The sequence below is a fragment of the Solanum tuberosum genome, unplaced genomic scaffold (genome assembly GCF_000226075.1).
Source record: "Solanum tuberosum cultivar DM 1-3 516 R44 unplaced genomic scaffold, SolTub_3.0 scf00029, whole genome shotgun sequence".
Taxonomy (NCBI): Eukaryota; Viridiplantae; Streptophyta; class Magnoliopsida; order Solanales; family Solanaceae; genus Solanum; species Solanum tuberosum.
The window spans coordinates 161098-181192 of record NW_006238955.1 but is presented as its reverse complement, the minus strand read 5'-3'; the positions used below and the strand labels follow the sequence as shown (position 1 = coordinate 181192).

Below are 20095 nucleotides of genomic sequence, written 5' to 3'. Positions count from 1 at the left end.
GGGCTTGGAGAAAAGAGAAAAGAGGAAAAAGGAGAAGAAAAGCTCAAGATTCGCCAAGATCGTGCGATTTGGTTGTGGATTTCGCCGTTTAATTAAACTTACAAGGTATGTGAGGCTTTCATAACATTGTGTTCATTCACCCACGTTCCAAACATGTTTATTTCAGTGTGAATTCGTATTAAAAGAGTTTGAGAGTTGATGTTCTTGATATGTATTCTTGAACTTGATATTGTTCTTGAGTTGGGTTGAATTTGAGACGTTTATGAGTTCATTACGCCAAGTTATTGAGTGGGTTAGAGTTAGGTTCTTAGGTACATTTGTTGGATATCTGTATCTAAAAAGAATTTGGGAAAAAGAACCGAGTTTGGGTAAATTGGGGCTAGAAAACGAAGAAGAAAATTAGTCGGGAAAATCTAGGCACTGGCTCCGCGTAGCGGGCCTGCTCCCCAGATTTGGGAAAAGTCATTTTGCATTGTGGAGCGGTCACGGACCGTTCTGCCTCAAAAAGTATTTTCGTGACTAAAATTTAAATACCTCTCCGCGTCACGGACCTACCCTCAGACAGTGATATTTTTATATTCTCTCATGTTTAGCTATCTAAAAACACTCATAAACATCATGAGATCTTTCCTATCATAAATCACAATCCTTGAATCTATAATTCAATTCAAGCAAAGTTAAAAGTTAAGTTTAGAAGTCAAGAGAAGTTCATTAAAGTTTTTCAGTTGTCTTTACATTATCATTTCATATGTTAAGACTTGAGTTGCCATTTTGGCCAAGTTGAATGTTGACTTTTAAACATTCTAAGTTATTTTATTAAACAATTGAGTAAGTTCATTTGATCATTGTAATAATGCTTAGAGTCTTCCACTGAGTAAGTAAGTCAGGCCAAGAGTTTGATTGGGGCCAGCAATGGTTCTCGAGTGCGAGACACTTCCGGGGTGTAGGTTCGGGGCGTGACAGGACTTCTCCCCTAGTCTCTGGTCAAGGACCACAGACGTCTAAACGACCCATGAAACCCCACATAGATCGGGAAGTCATTCGTGAAGGGAGTTTATCAAACTTAGAGTTTAGTGAAACTTCAAACGATCATATTTGTTTAGCACAAAATGAATTAAGTGGCTCATCACCTATCAAATTAAATATCTCTGAGTCCTATTTCCAACGCCACCAAGTTTGTCTAATTCCAAGCCCGGAGTAAAAAGTTATTCCCAAAATAATGAAGCCTTGTGAGGAAAAATTATTCACGATCTGTTAGACGGGCCGTGGTGCTTTAGACGATCCGTTTAGGCCTTCTAATGAGTTAATTCGGCAGCTTTTACGTCAGAGGCTTTTGGATATTTTTCCAATTGTTTTAACTTAATACTATGTCATTTTTCCTTCTATTCTAGTCCCTATATAATGATTTTTACCCCCAAAAATCACCTAATTCAATTCATTCTCTCAAATTCCTAAAAGAAGAACAAGTTCATCCTTTCAAATATTTCTCTCTCTAAAGTTTGAAGAAGAACGCTAGGGTTTCAAATCAAGTCTCCAATTCCACCATTGATTTCAAGCTTTTGGCATCAAGGTATGATAGTTTTAACCTATGGAGTCCTTTCTTCTATAGGGTTCTTAAATTCCCTGTTTTCACAAGGTAGAATCTCCAATAGAAGTTAGGGATTTTACTCAATCTCATGGGTTCTTTTCAATTATGAAATGATTGTTGATTTATGTATTTTTATGCATGAATTGAAATTTTTTCATTTTTCTAAGTTGAATCCCCATGAACCCATGTGAAATCCATGTTATCTAGAATTGATCATATGATGAAGCTTTTGAATCATGAAAGATGAGTTTATGTAGATATGCATGTTCTTTATGAAAATGATGTAAGGGTTTTAAGGATGCTTTGAGAGTGAAGTATCAATGTGATTGTTTTGTTATGAATGTATTTCTCATATACACATGAAATCATGATTGTGAAAGGTTTTCTCACATAAAGGATTCTTAGAGTTTAAAGGTTTTCTCAACTAAACTTTGAATCAAGATTTAGGAGTTATTCTAATGATGTCTCTAGATTAGATTGGTTACTTAATTGTACCTTTCTGTGGATGATAATATGAATATAGCTTGGATTGGATACTTAATTGTGCCTTTCCATGGATCATGAGACAAGTTAAGATTAATGACTATTTTGTGGGCTTTACACTTAGCACTGAGAGGATATTGAGACGGAAGTTCTCCTATAGATTGAGGTCGAGTTTCTAGTACCAATCTCCTTATCTTATACCTATGTGTCCCCATAGCAGGATTGTCTTATATAGACATTAGCTAGTGGATCCACGTAAGATAAAGGTTCATGGTCTTACCTTGGCAAGTAGGACACCACATTTTGGTATGGGGTAGACACTGGATTCCATCTTAATAGCTCATATGGTCTTAAATGTTGGTTAAAGGTAAATCTCCCACAAGAATTAACTAAGGTTACTTCTAGAAGTATTTCCCGAAAGTTTAAAAGATGTTAGCTTGCATTGACAATATTTTTATGATTTATGTTTTCTAACCCTTTTTCCTCATGATTTAGCTTGGTCATTGCATGTCATCAAAAGGTCCCTTTTAGCATGATTTCATAGTTTATGCATTGCTATCACACTTGGTATATTTTTGTACTAATGCATACTCTTGCCTATATTCTTATAAAAATGTAGGGTTCGACGCTCTAGGTTCGCATCTCCGTGGCTAGGGATCACTTAGTAGATTGAAGATTGGTGAGTCCTCATGTTCTGAGGACCGAGCTTCATTGCTTATTGTCTTTAATTCTTTTCAGTATTATATGTGATGTATGGGTAACGTCTCGATCACTCTTGATGTACTAGATGGATTTGAGACTATGTTAGACTTCCGCTACATTTTATAAACTCTTATATTTTGAAATTATCCTTTAACATCTCTTGATTTTCTATTATCTTATATGATTATGCTACGTGGCTTGTGTAGGGCCTCTCGGGGTCCTATACACCATGTTACGCCTAGGGTATACTTTGGGTCATGAGAAACTTTGTATTCAGAGCACAAGATTTAGAAAGGTCCTAGGAAGTCTTATAAGCCACGTCGAATATAGTCTTGTTTGTGAGTGTGAAGTGCGCCAAACTTATGAATTAGAGGCTATAAGATGTTTAGACAATTTCACCTCTTTCATTACTCTAAATTTATGTGATAGAGTTTAACTCTATATTGTCTCTCTCCTAATCCTTATCCAATGCTCTACAGGATATGGCCCCTCGAAGAGCTTACGTTAGGAGAAATGCGAATGAGAATGCGGAAGGAGAAGCTCCTCAAGTTCCAGTCAACCCTTTGGCCAAACAAATGACTAATACGGAGTTTAGGGCTGCTTTTCAAGTCCTGGCTCAAGCCATGATGGTCCAAGCCAATAGGGAGGTTGTGTTTACTGTGAACCAAAATGTGGATAGGGCGGCAACTAGAGTGAGGAATTCACTAAAATGAATACTCTAGAGTTTCATGGTTCTAGGGTTGAGGAAGAACCTCAATAGTTCATTAATGAGATGTATAAGGTGTTGATGATCATGGGACTGATGCCGGTGGAAAAGGCAAAATTGGCCGCTAATCAACATATGGGTGTTGCTCAAATATGGTTCAACTAATGGAAATAATAAATAGTGGAAGATGCTGGTCCTCTTTATTTAGAAAAGTTCAAACTTGCTTTCCTTGATAGGTTTTTTCCCTTGAGATGAGGGAGGCAAAGGTACTTGAATTCATCAACCTTTGTCAAGGAAATATAAGTGTGAAGGAATATGCATTGAAGTTCAAACAATTTTCTAAGTATGCTCCTACTATGATTGACAACCATAGGGTAAGGATGACTAAGTTTGATTTGGGTGTGTCCGAGATGGTCGTCAAAGAATGTCATACCGCCATGCTTATGAATGATATGGAAATTTCTCGTCTTATGGTTCATGCTCAACATATAAAAGAGGAGAAACTTAGGGAAAGGTCTAGGGAGACAAAGAAGTCAAGGACTGGTGATGGTAACTTCTCACATTCAAGGTCCGATGGACATGGTCGTTCTAAGTTCCGAAAAAGGTTTTCTAGTCAAGGATCCTTGAATGCTCCTCCTAAGTTCAAAAAATATAAGGTGCCTAAATCTAAGCCTCAAGGAGGAAATAGTGGTGGATCTTCATTGTCTACTTGTACTAGGTGTGGAAAGAAGCAAGAGGAAAAGTGCTTAGCCGACATGGATGGTTGCTTCGGTTGTGGTAAAAGTGGTCATAAAATAAGATATTGTTTAGTGCTTACGACTAATGGAAGATAAGGTAAACAAGCTCCTCCTAGTGGTTCATGTTCAAGTTATCCAAAGCAAAACTGATTCTATGCACTTTTGACTCGTCATGAGCAATAGGATGTGATTAGCGGTATGTTGAAAATCATCCAACATGATGTTTATGGTTTACTTGACGCCGGTGGTACCTTGTCTTTTGTGATGCCATATATGGATATGAGGTTTTATGTTTGATATGTTGTTAGATCTTTTTTCTGTCTTTACTCCAGATGGTGATTCTATTATGGCTAAGAGGGTTTATAGAAAATGTCCTGTCTCCTTGTCCCATAGAGTGACTCCTATTTATCTTGAAGATCTTGATATTCTAGAATTTCATGTTACCCTTGGTATGGATTGGTTGCATTCATGTTATGTTTCTATTTATTGTAGAACTCGTGTAGTCAAGTTTCAATTTCCAAATAAACCTATCCTAGAGTGGAAAGGGTGAAGTTTTATGCCTAAGGGTCAATTTGTATCTTGTCTTAAAGCTTGAAAGATTATCTCTAAGGGTTGCATATATCATCTCGTGCGGGTTAGAGATATGAATTCTGAAACCCCTACTCTTGAGCCGGTCTTCGTTGTTAACGATTTTCTGGAAGTGTTTTCCAATGATTTATCCGGTGTTCCTCCCGAAAGGGAAATAGACTTTGGTATCGGCCTTCTCCCAGATATGCAACCTATTTTTATTCCTCAGTGAATGGCTCTGGCAGATCTTAAGGAATTAAAGGAGCAATTGAAAGATTTGTTGGATAAGGGTTTCATCCGGCCGAGTATCTCGTCATGGAGTGCTCCAGTTTTATTTATTAGAAAGAAAGATGGTTCACTCCGTATGTCTATTGACTACCGACAATTGAACAAGGTTACCATTAAGAACAAATATCCTCTCCCAAGGATAGATGAGTTGTTTGATCAACTCCAAAGAGAAAGCTACTTCTCTAAGCTTGATCTTCGTTGAGGTTACCACCAATTGAGGGTGAAGTAAGATGACATTCCAAAGACATCTTTTAGAACTCGATATGATTATTATGAGTTTTTGGTAATGTCATTTGGGTTGAGTAATGCTCCAGCGGAATTTATGGATTTGATGAATAGGGTGTTTAGACAATACCTAGATATGTTTGTGATTATGTTCATTGATGATATATTGATCTATTCGAGAAGTGAAGACGAGCATAGTGATCATTTGAGGATTGTGTTGCAAGTTCTCAAGGATCAACAACTCTTTGTAAAGTTTAGAAAATGTGAGTTTTGGTTAAGGTCCGTAGATTTTCTTGGTCATATTGTTTCTGGTGAGGGTATTGAGGTAGATCATAAAAAAATGGATGCGGTTAAGAGTTGGCCTAGACCTCTATCCCCTTTGAATATTAGAAGTTTCTTGGGTTTAACCGGATAATATAGAAGATTTGTGGAAGGGTTTTCTTCGGTTGCCTCTCTGTTGACAGCATTGACCCAAAAGAAGGCTAAGTTCATATGGTTGGAAGCATGCCAGAAGAATTTCCAAGAATTAAAAGATAGACTTACTTCCGCTCTGGTGTTGACTTTATCAAAATGAACTAATGGGTTTGTTGTTTATTGTGATGATTCAAGAATTGGGTTATGATGTATCCTTATGCAAAATGGGAAAGTCATTGCCTATGCTTCAAGGCAACTTAAGATTCATGAAAAGAATTATTCTACCCATGACCTTGAACTAGTGGCAGTTGTGTTATCTCTTAATATTTGGAGGCATTACTTATATGGTGTACATGTCGATGTCTTTACCGACCACAAGGGTTTGCAATATGTGTTTAAACATAAAGATTTAAATCTACGCCAAGGAAGTTGACTTGAGTTACTAAAGAATTATGGCATGAGTGTTCTCTACCACCCTGGTAAAGCAAATGTGGTGGCAGATGATCTTAGTCGGTTATTGATAGGTAGTGTTGCTCATATTGAGGAAGATAAAAAAGAGTTGGTTCAAGATGTTCATAGATTGGCCCAGTTGGGTGTTAAGTTAGTTAAGTTAGTTGAATCTACCAAAGGTGGTGTTATGGTTCACAATGGTTCAGAATCATCTTTTGTGGTAGATGTGAAAGTCAAGCAAGGTCTTGATCCAATTTTGGTTGAATTGAAGGAAGCGGTGCTTAAAAAGTCCATAGAGGGTTTCTCTCAAGGGGGATAGGGTGTACTTAGATATCAAGGTCATTTGTGTGTTATTAATGTTGATGACTTGAAAGGGAAAATCTTATCAGAGGCCCATAGTAATTGATAATCCATTAACCAGAGAGCCACCAAGATGTATCGTGACTTACGGGAGGTCTATTATTGGAGTGGGATGATGAAGGATATTGCGGAATTTGTGGATAAGTGTCCTAATTATCAACAAGTGAATGTTGAACATAAAATGTCGGGAGGTTTATCTCAAGATATTATCATTCCTACTTGGAAGTGGAAATATTTGAACATGGACTTCATTTTTGGTTTACCACGAACCCGACAACAATATGACTCAATTCGGGTTATAGTAGATTGAATGGTGAAATCGGCTCATTCATTCTTGTCAAGGTTTCTTATTCGACGGAGGACTATGCTAAGTTGTATTTGATGGAAATGGTTAGGTTGAATGGAGTGCCCCTATTAATTATCTTCGATCGTGGTACCCAATACACTTCTTAGTTTTAGGAATCTTTCTGAAAGGGTCTTGGTAATTGTGTTAAGCTTAGTACGACATTTCATCCGCAAACCGATGAGCAAGCGGAGCGTACTATCAAACTTTGGAAGATATGTTGAGAGCCTCTGTAATTGACTTCAAGAGTAATTAGGATGATCATTTGCCTTTGATTGAATTTGTGTATGATAATAGCTATCATTCGAACATTGGTATGGTTTCATTTGAGGCTCTATATGGTAGGAGGTGTAGATATCCTATAGGTTGGTTTGAAATGGAAAAAGTCACTTTGATAGTCCCCAAGTTGGTAAATGAGGCTATGGAGAAACTTTGGTTTATTAGAGAAGGATTGAAAACGGCTCAAAGTCGACAAAAGTTTTATGCCGATGTTAGAAGAAGAGATCTTGAGTTTGATGTACATGATTGGGTCTACTTGAAAATTTCACCCATGAAGTATGTAATGAGATTTGGGAAGAAAGGAAAGCTTAGTCCCCACTATGTGGGCCCATATAAGATTTTGAGGCGAATTGATAAGGTCTCTTATGAACTTGATTTGCCTAATGAATTAGCATGGGTGCATCCAGTCTTCCATGTATCTTTGTTGAAGAAATGTGTTGGAGATCCAACATCTATAGTTCCCATAGAAGGTTTGGGAGAAGTTTTCAGTCTAATAATTGTATAATGATGTATGTAAGGTTATCATAGTGTTGGACTAGTTCGTCCTCACGCCCTACATCTACTTTCAAATTATCAAAAGAGTAATCTAGGATTTATCCTTAGATTTGAGTATTCGTGATATTAGTTGATATTGAGTTCTGAGTTCTTGAGTTGTTGATTATTATATTCCTATTTCTAATCATTTAATTGTTGTACAATGTGTATTACAATTATTGAGTTTATTGTTAATGTCTATTTTTCAGAATGAACTCTATTTTTAAGTATTCATTGAATTCTCATTGAGAATCTTTTCAACAAAAAATAATTGTTTAAACTAAGTTTTGAGAAAAGTTTGACATTTATACACTTGACATACATACAACACAATATACTAGACAGAAGTAAAAATATCTCATATAAAGGGGAAGTTGACATTTATGCAGAAGTCTAACATATATTCCACTTAATTCCTATTTTCCTAAATTAAAATTGTTACTCTTTTAGGCCTCAATTGTTTTTATTTGTTTTAAGATTAAGACGCCTGAATCTGAATGCATATTTAAATATCAAAGTGTCTATTAAGATTTAGAGGTCTAAATCTGAATATCCATCTTAATATTAAGATATTTCATTAAAAATTGAATAATAAATAGGAAAGACTATTGTTTTTAAACATCTGAAAGTATAAAATTTGTCTTTATATACAAAATAATAAACATAAATTTAAAAAAAAAATACTAAATTGATCTAATACATATCAATAAAATATTTTTAAATCATATATGGCAATTGGTGATAGTGATGACTAGCGATGATGATTGTATTTGCCAATTTTGGATGGTGTTGATTGATGATGGTGATTGTGGGGAGTATCTTATGATATAGTGGTTGGTATTAGTGATTAATTGTGGTTGGTGGTGGCGGCGGCTGACTATTAGTAGTGAATGATATTGATAGCTAATAGTGATAGTGAATGATGATGATGTTATGCGGTAAATAATGTTGACGAATGGTAGTAATTATTTGTTACAACAATTAGTAGATGTAATATAGTGACGAAAATTCTTTTTAATAATGAATGACACTAAATTTGGATCCCTAAATCTTTGTTTGCTATAATATCATATTAAAGTGTGTGATATCTCATCTAGAAGTTTAAACTCTTAAATGAGTTGATCACATACTTAGCACTAGAGTGGAAAAAAATTGAAGAAGCTAGTAGAAATACAAGAAAAAAGAAACGAAGAGAATCCTTTTGTTTCTAAATTTTGAAATTTCATTCAAGAGGCCGTAAGAAAAGAAGAGAATCCTTCTCCTCAATAACATTGGGTTAGCAAGTTGATGGGATTTGATTTTTGGGTGGATACAAGGTTGGGAGATTGAATACTGTTGGGATGCATTATCGCAGCAAGAAGAGGCTAAAGATATGTTATTGCTATTTTTTAGCTGGAAGTTTTGATATTTGAGGAAGTTTGGGCAGAAGTCAAGTAGACACCCATTCTTCAGGAACTTAGAGCTAAAATTTAACATGGAGAGATGGATGACAATTAGGCGTTTCGAGAGGGGTTGTTGTTCTTCAAAGACAAGGTATATCTCTTGCCAAGCTCACCATTGGTAACTTCTGTCTTGTGTAGGATATATGATAGAACACATGAAGATGTTCAGAAGACCATGCTTCGTATTCGCAAGGATTTGATTGGCCAACTATGAAGATAACTATAAGGGATCATGTTGTTTCTTGTTCAATTTGCCAATGTAATAAGGTTATTAATTTGAGTCCAGCAGGATTGTTACAACCTTTACATCCGCCTAATCAAATTTACTCGGATATTGTTGGGTTTTAGCAAGGTGTGAATGGAAAATAAAAATAAATGAGAAATTGGGAAATGTGGGAAAACCAATTTGGAGGGGAAATGAAAAGTCATTTCTCTCATATTGGTAGAAGAAAGAAATTTTTTTTCCCTTATATTAGGAAACACATACTTTAGCTCTTAAAGAAATAGGTAGAAGGTGGCCCCTCACGTCATCGTCATTGCTCACTTAGCCTTGGCTTTGGCTTCCGCTTTGGCTTTGGCAAATGATTGATTGATAATATTTTAGGCAAAATTTATTTAATCAATCTCAATAATTAATTTCTTTTTTCTTAAAAAACTAATTCAAAATGTTCATTAATTAATTATCATAATTAATTTCGCGTAACGAAATTGTTTGAAAATCCGTGTTATGGTAAAGTTGCTCTAAATGGAATTGTTCCTTTCGAACAGACACTTCTTTTCCCAAAAGACACAAACATTCTAGAAAGATATGTTTGAACAGAGGCCCTTACACTCTTGTCCGAACAAACGTGTTCCTTGCTGAAATTTGTTATAAATAGAGAGACTTCTCTCATTTTCCAAACACAAATTTTTTTCTCTCTTCTACATAAATTTTCTTACAAATAAAACTATCGATCGACTGAGTCTGTGTGTTCTCTCTTTGCTAATTTTTGAGGTCGCTAAAATTATTGAAGTTTGAGGTACCGCTACTTCTTTAATAGTTAATCCATTTAGTTTTGGGAGGAATTAATCTACAGCCTCAGGTACTTGAGGGTATCAAATTTCTTAAGGATACACAGTGGATTCTATGGACTCGGATTATCTATTTCATCTTTTTTTGTTTCTATTTTTACTATCCTGAATACAGGAGATAACAAGTTTAAGAAATTTAATATATGTTTATGTATTTAAGGTTTCTGGAGATTAAAACTTTTCTTATTTTCTACTCTGTTTGAATTTTAAAATTCATTCGATTAACGATTAGAAGAACATAAAAACTTCATCGTTAATCAGAAACATATTGTATAAATATTTATTCTTTAATGTTAGTATTTCATATACTAAATGTTCTACCATTTTTGACAAAAAAATGACTAATTCAAGTCAGGAAATGTTGGAACAATAAGTGTTGCAACAATATCGATTGCACACAATCATTCAACTGCTGCCCTTGCACCAGCTGAGAAGTTTGCAAAATTTTCTGGAGTCGACTTTAAGAGATGGCAGCAGAAGATGTTCTTCTATCTGACTACGTTGAGTCTACAGAGGTTCATTAGTGAGAACGTTCCTATTCTATCGGATGAAACTCTAGACGAATAACGATTTTTGGTAACAGAAGCATAGAAGAATTTAGTTTTTTTGTACAAAAACTATATCCTGAGTGTCCTGCAAGATGATCTGTGCAATGTGCAGTAGTGTGAAGACCTCAAAAGAATTTTGATATGCTTTGGGAAAGAAGTACAAAGCAGGGATGTCGAATGAAAAAGTTCATTGTGGAAAAGTTTCTAAACTATAAGATGATAGACAGTAAGACTGTTTCACCCAAGTTCAAGAGCTACAAGTCATAATCTATGACCTCTTTGCCGAAGGTATAATTTTATATAATACCTATGTTGAACATATTAAGTGTGTTCTTAATACTCACATAATCTTTAATGTAGGATTGGTTGTTAATGATGTTTTTCAAGTAGCGACCATTATTGAGAAGTTACCTCTTCAAAAACTACTTGAAACATAAATGCAAGGAGATGACTGTTGAAGATCTCATGGTAAGGCTGAGAATGGAAGAGGATAATAAGGTCGCAGAAAAGAGGTCACGTAGTAATTTAGCAATATCTGGAGTAAATATTGTTGAAGAAGATCCCACAAAATCAAGGAAATGAAAAAAAGCATCAAGACCAAAAAGCAATCATCCTAAGAAAAATTTCAATGGAAACAACTTCAATTACGGCAAACGTGGTCATAGGGCTACTGAATGTCGGGGTCCTAAGAAGGACAAGAAGAAGGATCAAGTAAAATTGGCTAAATTCGAAGAAGAGATGGACAATCTCTGTGCAATGCTTTTAGAATGCAACTTGGTTGGTAATCCAAGAGAATGGTGGATAGATTTTGGTGCCTCATGTCATGTTTGTGCCAACAAAGAATTATTTACATCATATACTCCAATGCCAGCGGATGAGAAGTTGTTTATGGTGAACTCTGCGGCTGCGAAGGTGGAAGGAACTGACAAGATCTACTTAAAGATGACCTCGTGTAAGGTGGTGACTTTGAGCAAGGTCTTGTATGTTCCGAAATTGCGAAAGAACTTAGTTTCTATACCAGTTCTGACCAAGAATGGATTCAAATGTGTATTTTTTTCTGATAAAGTTGTAGTGAGTAAGAATGAAATGTATGTAGGAAAAATTTAGCTCAAGGCTTTTTCAAACTCAATGTAATTGCAGTTGATGTGAATAAAGATTTTGCTTCTTGTTACTTGCTTGAGTCAAAATGTTTATGGCATGAATGTTTGGGACATATGAATAACAAAACCTTGTGAAAAAAGATTAATTTAAATGTTTTGCCTAACTTTGAGGGCAATAAATCAACATGTCAAGTCTGCGTTGAATCTAAGTATGCTAAACATCCTTATAAATTTGTTGAAAGAAATTCATACCCCTTAGAACTGATTCACACTGATATTTGTGATATGAAGTCAACACCATCACGTGGTGGGAAAAAGTATTTCATAACTGTTATTGACGATTACACTAGATATTGTTTTGTTTATTTGCTAAATGGTAAGGATGAATCAATAGATGCATTTAGGCAATATAAAACTGAAGTTGAAAATCAGTTGGATGAAAAGATAAAAATTATCAGAAGTGATAGAAGTGGAGAATATGAATCTCCATTTGCAGAAATATATTTGGAAAATGGAATCATCCATCAAACTACTGCTCCATACTCTCCTCAATCTAATGGAATTGTGGAAAAGAAAAACCAAACTTCAAAGGAAATGATGAATACCTTACTTATAAGTTCAGGTTTACTACAAAACTTGTGGGGGAAAGCTATCCTTGCAGCAAATCAAATACTCAATAGAGTGCCTCACAGCAAGACACATGTTATTCCATATAAGAAATGGAAAGATAGAAAATCCAACTTGAAATATTTTAAATTGTGGGGGTGTCTAGCCAATGTCCATGTTCCTATACCTAAGAGGGTCAAAATATGACCTAAGACTATGGATTGTTTATTCATTAGATATGCCACAAATAGTAAGGCATGTCGATTTTTGGTTCATAAGTTCGATCATCTGGATATTCATGACAATACGGTAATGGAATCAGATAATGCTGAATTATTTAACATATCTAACCGTATAAAACTAGACTTGAGTTATCTAGTAGAGGGTCTAAGCGACCTTGAGAACAACCAAAAGAGAATGTACCTAATGAATAGTCCAAGGCGCAGTAAACATCAAAGGACAACTACTTTATTTGTATCTAATCTTGTAACATTCCTTCTTGAAAGTGAGCCTCAAATATTCAAAGAAGCTATGTTTTCTACAGACTGAACCTTTTGAAAGGAAGCTGTCAATAGTGAGATTGAGGCAATCTTAAGCAATCATACTTGGGAGTTGGTTGATCTAACTCCAGGAAACAAACCTTTGGGGTTTGAAATGGATTTTTAATAGAAGATGAAAGATGATGGAACTACTGACAAATACAAAGCAAGACTTGTTGTCAAAGGCTTTAGATAGAAAGAAGGTCTTGATTATTTTGATACATACTCTCCAGTGACTAGGATTACATCAGTTCGGATGTTAATTTTCCTAGATGCAGTATACGGTCTTGATATCCATCAAACGGATGTGAAAACCGCCTTCTTAAATGGAGAGATGGAGGAAGAGATTTACATGGAACAGACCCTCATAGTTCCTGGTAAAGAAAAGAAAGTATGCAAACTTGTTAAGTCACTCTATGGACTAAACAAGCATTGAAACAATGGCATGCAAAGTTTGATCGAACCATATTGGCAAATTGATTTAAGATCAATGAATGTGATCAATGTGTTTACATTAAAGATGTTCCAAATCAAGGGTCATTGTATGCCATATGTAGATGACATGTTGTTAATGAACAAGGACATTACTATTGTAAAAGCTACTAAGTGTATGCTCGTTTGTAAGTTTGGTATGAAAGATCTAGGAGTTACCAATTTGATATTGGGAATTAAGATTCATAAAACTCCTCACGGTCTAGCATTATCTCAATCTCATTATATTCGAAAGGTACTTGAAAAGTTCAAGTACTTGAATTTCAAAAGGGCAAAGATACCAATTGATGTGAACCATAATCTTGTTAAGAATAAAGGTGAAAGCAAGACTCAATTGGATTATGCCAGAGTATTTGGAAGTTTGATATACGTCATGAACTGTACACGACCAAAAATAGCCTGCATTATAATTAAACTAAGTTAATACACAAGTAATCTCAATCAAACTCATTGGATGGCAATAAAGAGGGTTTTGGGGAACTTAGATGACACTAAAACTATGCTTTGCATTACAACAAATATCCAACAGTTGTTAAAGGATATAGTGATGCAAATTGGATTACTGGGTAACTGAAACTAAATCCACGAGTGGTTATGTTTTCACTATTGGTGGAGGAGGAATATCTTCTAAATCATCCAAACAAACATGTATAGCTCGCTCTATAATGGAGTCTGAATTCATCGTCTTAGACAAGGCAGGTGAAAAAGTAGAATGACTCTGGAATTTCTTAGAAGATATTCCATTTTGGCCCAAACCAATGACCCTTATATGCATACATTGCGATAGTCAAGCTGCAATAGGAAGGGATAGAAGCGTTATGTATAACGGCAAGTCTCGTCACATACGTCAAAGACACAACTCTATTAGACAACTACTCTCTAGTGGAATTATCACGATTAACTATGTAATGTCTAAGAATAATGTGTCGAATCCACTTACAAAAGGTTTTATCTGGTAGATTTTATCAAACTTGCTGGGAGGTGGTTGGGAATGATGTTCTTAAAATGGTGCAAGAATTCTTCAAAGGTAACTCTCTTCCTAAATCTATTACTCACACCAATCTAGTTTTGTTGCCCAAAAAAGAACAGATCCATTCTTTCACTGATTTGAGGCCGATTAGTTTGAGCAACTTCATCAACAAGATAATATCAAGGATTGTGCATGATAGAATTGAGAAATACTTGCCTAAACTAATATCTTATAATCAATCGGGATTTGTGAATGGTAGAAGTATCATGAAACCATCCTACTCACACAAGAGATAGTTACTGATATTAGAAAAAGAGGTAAGCTAACAAATGTGGTGCTGAAACTTGATATGTCAAAGGCATATGACAGGGTATCTTGGTTTTTCCTGATGAAAGTCCTAAGGAGAATGGGTTTTTCAGAAATGTTTGTGGACCTAATCTGGAGATTATTATCTAATAATTGGTACTCAGTATTGGTTAATGGACAATCCCATGGATTCTTTCACTCCACTAGAGGGGTTAAGCAAGGGGATCCCTTATCTCCTGCTCTATTTATACTATCAGCTGAAGTTCTCTCTAGATCCTTAAATGCTTTATTTGAGGATGATTCGTATGTGGGTTATGGCATGCCTAAGTGGAGCACTCCTATAAATCACCTAGCCTATGCAGATGATACTATTATATTTGCTTCAGCTAACAGATATTCTTTGGAGAAGATAAACTCAGTTTTGCAGGCATATGAAGAGGAATCAGGTCAGAAAATCAATAAGGAGAAAAGTGCTTTATATATGCACCAAAAATGCAGCAGCTACAGAAAAACAACTAGTGGAAGAGTGCACTGGCATGTCTAGTCGCTAATTCCCATTGAAGTATCTGGGATGCCCTATCACTCATGCTAGAAAAAGGAAGGCACACTATGCCGAGCTTATCCAGAAGGTGAAATCTAAATTACAGGCTTGGAAAGGTCAGATGCTCTCGTATGGTGGAAAGGAGGTGGTTATTTCTGGTGTTCTACAAAGTGTCCCTATTCATGTCCTCTCTGTTGTTGTACCACCTAATTGTGTGATGAAAGAGCTTCACAAAATTTTTGCTAAGTTTTTTTGGAGCAATAAGGTTGAGGGTAAGAGCAAACACTGGGCTGCTTGGGAGAAAGTGTGCTTACCAAAGAATGAAGGGGGCTTGGGGTTCAAATCTCTGTTTGAAGTGTCAAAGGCCATGCATGCCAAACTATGATGGAGATTCAGGACACAAAATTCTACTTGGACTAATTTCATGTGGAATAAATATTGTAAGAAACAAATTCCAACCCTTGTTCAATGGAAGGGAGGATCTCAGGCTTGGAAATATATGTTGCAAAATAGGGATGCAGTTGAACAATATTTGTGGTGGGAACCTAAGAGAGGTACTTCATCAGTTTGGTATGATAATTGGACCCAACTTGGGCCATTATATAAACATCAAACAGAAGTACAAACTTGTCACTCTTTGGTGGACATTGAAGTTTTTATGCAGAATACAGGCTGGGACTATGAGAGCATGCAACAACACATTCCTAATAATATCATTGAGAATGTTAAAAGTCATTTAGATCGTGTGAGACAGAATGAGGAGGGGGATAGAACATGGTGGATTAAAACAAGCACTAGCAAATTCACTATAAAGAGTGTATAGGATATACTAAGAAGAAGAGATGATGTAAATGTACATTTCGAGAAGATATGGATGAAGGAAATCCCTTTAAAAATATCTTTCTTTGGTCGGAGGGTTTGGAAAAACAGGGTACCAGTAGCAGCTGTTTTAGCTCTTTGGAATCCAAATTTGTCAGAACTTTGTAGTTGTTGTGTTACACCAGAAAAGGAAACATTGGAACATCTGTTCCTAAAGGGCGAAATAGCTATGGAGGTATGGCAACACTATTCTAATGCTGCAGGTTTATTAGGACCCTGGATACAAATCAAGCAAACTATGGACATATGGTGGACAACTAAGGTGAACCCTATGCAAAAGTACATTTTTCAGGCAGTACCTACCATAATTTTGTGGTTCCTATGGAAAAGGAGGAACTCAGTCCTCCATGGAGGGTCATATAATACCAACAAGTTGATTTGGGACATTAATTATATGGTCCAGAAGCTGCTTAGAAGTAAATTTGGTCTTGAACAAACTCCAAACACCTAGCCTCAAATAGTTCCTGCCATGGAGGGTTTCAGACCCAAGTTCGAGACTAAATGGGTTAGATGGTCTCCACCACCTTGTGGGTGGTGGAAATGCAACACTGATGGGGCATCTAGAGGTAACCCAGGCCCAAGTTCTGCTGCGTTTTGTGTCAGAAACCATCATGGGGATATAATTGGTGCACAAGGAAACATGCTTCCTAATTCTACTAATTTGGTGGCTGAAATGATTGCTATAAGATCAGGCTTACAATTTTGTTTGGAAAATCATATTCCAAAGTTAATTGTAGAATCTGACTCTCTTGCAGCAGTGAACATAATCAATGGTCTATGGAAAATTCCTTGGAATGTGACATTGGAGGTCAATTCTATAAGGAAAATGATGGAGTCCATTACAACAAGAGTACAACACTCCTTGAGGGAGGGGAATACTCTTGCGGACTATTTAGCTAACATGGTTTTTCATTTTGCAGGTAACTTTGAATTCAAAACTTTCCAGGAAATGCCAAGCACAGCAAAGAAGATTATTAATTTGGATAAATAGAGCACGCCACAATTGAGGATAAGGAAATGCACAACAATCTAATCATGGTCTTAACAGTGCAGAATCAGGTTTTTCTTGAAATTCTAAAATCTGCCAGATGATACTAATTGACTAAGTACATAATGTTGTCTGAACTAAGTTCTGTTGGTTAAACTTATCATGCACCTGGTGAGAGATTGAGGTGTTTCAAATGATATAAAACCAAGACACATTAATCTTGGTGCTTAGTGATTAAATATCATCTGCAGGTTATAGCAATTCAAGTACTACAAGAATCAGTACAATTGAAGAGTATTGAAATATGAGCAAACAATGTACCTGAGACCATAACACATCTGATAAGAATCACAGCAGCTAAAGCAATCTTTGTAACCAGTACCAATGAGCGGATTCACCTTCAAAAATAATAGTTCAATTTTTTTATTTTTTTTTATAGATCTAGATATCGATGGTGGTATTAACTCCACTTGGGGTTCAACCCATCGAGATTAAAATCTAAAAAAAAAAAAGAACAAAGAACGAACTAACTCTATAATGGTGACGATAGCAAATCCACGATGCTAAAACAATACATAAGGAGACAGAGAAGTACATCGACTCATTTGTGCAGCTAATAAGAGTTTAGATGATTACCTGTGAATCGATCTATCAACAGCCGAGTTGAGTTGATAAGCTTCATTAATGGTGAAGCAGCAAGTTGTTACATGAGGAAACGTAGTGCAACCATCAACAATAGAGAGCAAATTGACAAGCCACCAACAATGTTTGAGCAAAGCACCAAGGAAGATGACTTCCAGTCACTTTCCTAATTTGATGCTAATGTTTAAGTGTTGTATTGTTTTTAATTTTTTAGGCCAGGCCACTTTTGGGCCTGGTCTTGTACATAACCCATTTTAATAAAGGGCTTAATGCCTAACTTTTATTATTTATTTTTTAAAAATCTTGATTTCAATTTTAGACTTTATCTTGATTTCAATTTTAGACTTTAGAAGATGACTAGAAAAATTAACACAAGACTTGAATTCCTGATAATTGATTGTTTCTTGATTTTGTTTTTTCTTTTCTTTTCTTTTACTTCTACGTACCTGATATTTCTTGTACTCATATTTATTTATTATTTGCATTTTTATGGTCCTCAAAAATGCAATGAGATGATCATTATTTTCAACTTAAAATTTTTGTGAATGAAAAATCAATAAAATTAGAAAAATTACGTAATTATATTGTTTATGTAAGATTGTTTTTTAGACAACCTAAATGTTAAACCAAAAATACTCAATGACATTTAATATCAATTGTAAAGTATCTTTTCAATAAGAGATTCAATAAAATAAATCATATGGAGAGTGTTTAATAATTTTACTTTTATTATTATTATTTTTTGTAATTTATTATTATTATTATTACTAAGTATTTTTATTATTATTATTATTACTAAGTATTTTTATTATTATTTTTATTATTATTATTATTATTACTATTATTACTAAGTATTTTTATTAGTATATTATTATTATTATTATTTTTGTTTTTTTTTTTTTTAATTTTTTGTTTTTTTTTTATTATTATTATTATTACTAGTACGCGTACCCGCGCGTTGCACATTTTATTGATAAATATAATAATAAATATTGATTTGTTGACAATTTCAAATTTAACTTATTATAAGATAATATAGTAAATTTTATTTGAAATAATGTTAACATTTAGCATCTTGATTGTTATTATAGCATATTTGTGTAAATAAATCAATATAAGATTAGTTCATTGTCTAAAATTGACAATAATAATGTTTAGCATCATTTATTTTATATATTTTTAAATTTTTCAAAATCATAAATACTCTTATTCATATTATCCTCTTGTTAGAATAATAAATATTTTTAATAAATTAGTCGTTAAATTAAAGTAAAATATAAATAAGAAAAGTCTTATGATCATGATAATGCTATGCATCACACTATATGGTTTGAATCGCTAGAATATCAAATTGTAGACTACGTACATTAGATGTTTTGTAATTTCTTTGTATTTTTTCTATTAATAAATTTAAATTTTTGAAAAATATTGCAAACTATTAATAATATATAACTATAAGTTTTTGTTTTTGACAGTTTTATGTTACAAATTCTTACATAATTATTTATCAAATTAAAAATATATTTTTTGGAGATAAATATTTTTTAAAAGATATTCAAACTAAAAATTTAAGAATTATTTTGATGATGACATGTGATACTATTTTGCAAAGTACAAATTTATAATATTTTAATTTTTAAATTTATTCTTTTTAAAATATGATAATTTGAAAACATTTATGTTGATGACACTTTTTTTTCAGATTCTAAACATTTAATTATTTTTTCAAACTCAAAAATTTAATTATTTTTGTGATGATGTTACATGACACTTTTGTCTTTCCTATTGTATAGAAAGAAGATTAAAATATATAGTTAAGTTTTAAGAGATTAAGGTAGTTACGTAATTAGGTGACAGAATTTAGGGATGATTGCTAGTTTCTTTTTTTTATCTTTATCTTCTTTTTTTTCTTAAATTTTACCCACGTATTTTAAATATCCCTTTATCAACATTTTCTTTTTCTTCCTTTTTTCTGTAGCGATTTATTTCCGTCGTTATAGAAAAGCCAACAGGGAAAGAATTGGGACCAAAAAACTTTTTGTAGTATCTTAGAAATTTCTAGCCTAGTCCAGATTTGGATGAAATCTGAGTCTTTCGAAGTCTATGGAAATCTGGTAATGAATGAGAGATTCAATAATGAATTTGATCACATGAATGAATAGCTAAGACGTTAAGGAACCCGTACGACTTTACAGAATCGAATTCGGGGAGTAGAACTCCCGACTGACCTTAGCATGAACGGGTAGTTTTTGAATGTCATGAGTTGAAGGGTGCTGTCAAATGGGGGTTTGGAAC

General features: G+C 34.4%; 1 long non-coding RNA gene across 1 annotated transcript; it reads left to right on the top strand.

Moving 5' to 3' along the window:
• Positions 1 to 14427: 14427 nt before the first annotated feature.
• LOC107059621 (uncharacterized) lies at positions 14428 to 17556 on the top strand. The gene is made up of 2 exons (XR_001472784.1): positions 14428 to 14501; positions 17091 to 17556. It is a non-coding gene; the product is annotated as an uncharacterized lncRNA (long non-coding RNA).
• Positions 17557 to 20095: the final 2539 nt, after the last annotated feature.